Below are 1,596 nucleotides of genomic sequence, written 5' to 3'. Positions count from 1 at the left end.
TTTCAGTTTGACTCTAGTAGTGATCTGTTCTCATCGAATATACACAGCTACCAGCTTCAAAAAAAATAATTGTACAAATGGCAGAATTGCTGCAAAATTCTAGAAAACTTCGCCTTAGAAGGATTTAGAAACCTATTAGGATGATTTTGGCAGTTGCAAGTGTAAGACCTTTGCTTCTGATGCTTATCTAGTTGCCTTGCCATCTTTTAATGTCTTAATTTTTTTTGTTTGCTAAATTTAAACGTATTGCTCAGCGTACGATTCCTTTGTCCTTGTGCAGATACATTATTTTGGTAGATCTTTTCTAATTGTTTTGATTGAACCTTTTTCTGTCCCCCCCCCTGCATTGACTGTTCTATTTCGTGTGCAGACTTGTTATCTGCTGTTCGAAAGGCTGTGGAAGATGAAAAACTGCCACTTAATATTGCTGAAGGAATGGAGGAGCTGTATCAGAACTATCGGAATGCAGTAAAATAACTTTCTTCGGACTTGTGAATAGATGTACTTTTTAGGTGCTGGGTCATGGGTGCTTTATTCACTTCGATGAGTTTGCTCATATGCAAGTCTTCTTGCATGAACATACTTTCTGGGGTATAACATGTGTTTTAAGGTTACTAAAGAACAATATTATAGATTTAAGATGATTAAATTTATTTTGTTTCTTCTATTGTGTTTGATCATTTGGATTTTAGTGGATGGTATTATATAACTACATGCTGTTGGTAAGAAAAAATAAGTTCACGGTTAAAAATGAAGGCACCAAAACCTTTCTGTAGTGTATCAATAGCGGTATGTCATGACTTTTTGCAACCAATTATGTTGAAAACCGCTAGTACGAGGCCAAGTAGTTTCAGAAAATAACCTGACAATAATAGGTTAAGCCCTTGTTAAGATTCTAAATATAGTCTAACTCTCAACATATTCAGTATCATTTCTTCCTAGAGCATGGAAGATATGATCTTGGGATGGCAAAACACTAACAAAGATAAATCTAGAGAAGTTGCTTATATTTGAATGTTTGTCTTTTCCTGCGTTGTCCGCACGTCTTTCTTGTTCCTACATCTTGAGTATATCTCAATTTAAATATCGAAGAATAACTCCACTGCTCACTTCCTCTTTCCAGCTAAACTGTAGAGAATTTCATTTATTTCATTCTTGGAAGACTACTTTTTTTAGACTTATCATATTGTCTATCTGTTAGGATTTACTTTATTCATGATACTTATGTGCTTTTCTTTGAATGAGACCGAGTTTGTTGACATCTGGAATCATTTCACAATTTCGTTTTTGTTTATTTGGAACTTTTTATGGTCATGTGCGCCTCTTGATTTTTCCTGATTTTGTTTAAGGTTTTACAAAGTGGAGTCCCCAAAGCAGATGAGATCATCCTGTATAACATGGCTCTTGTATTGGATCGTGTTTTTGTGGATGTGAAGGTAGTTCTCTGCCATGTAAATTTTCAATTCACGCTAGAAGTTTCCCCTATGTCTATGTTTCTCTTTACTTCATCCAAGTATACACATATTCTATCAAGTTGTCAACATGTAACATTGTAAATGTAGCAATGCTCTTATTTCAGGATCCTTTTGAGTTCTC

General features: G+C 34.8%; 1 long non-coding RNA gene across 1 annotated transcript; it reads left to right on the top strand.

The window, feature by feature from the left end:
• The first annotated feature begins 67 nt into the window (after nucleotides 1-67).
• On the top strand, nucleotides 68-1,596 carry LOC124894248. Its single transcript, XR_007051096.1, has 3 exons — nucleotides 68-468; nucleotides 1,350-1,436; nucleotides 1,580-1,596. It is a non-coding gene; the product is annotated as an uncharacterized LOC124894248 (long non-coding RNA).

The sequence above is a fragment of the Capsicum annuum genome, unplaced genomic scaffold, assembly GCF_002878395.1.
Source record: "Capsicum annuum cultivar UCD-10X-F1 unplaced genomic scaffold, UCD10Xv1.1 ctg72123, whole genome shotgun sequence".
Lineage (NCBI taxonomy): Eukaryota > Viridiplantae > Streptophyta > Magnoliopsida > Solanales > Solanaceae > Capsicum > Capsicum annuum.
This window is presented reverse-complemented; position numbering and strand designations above follow the sequence as displayed.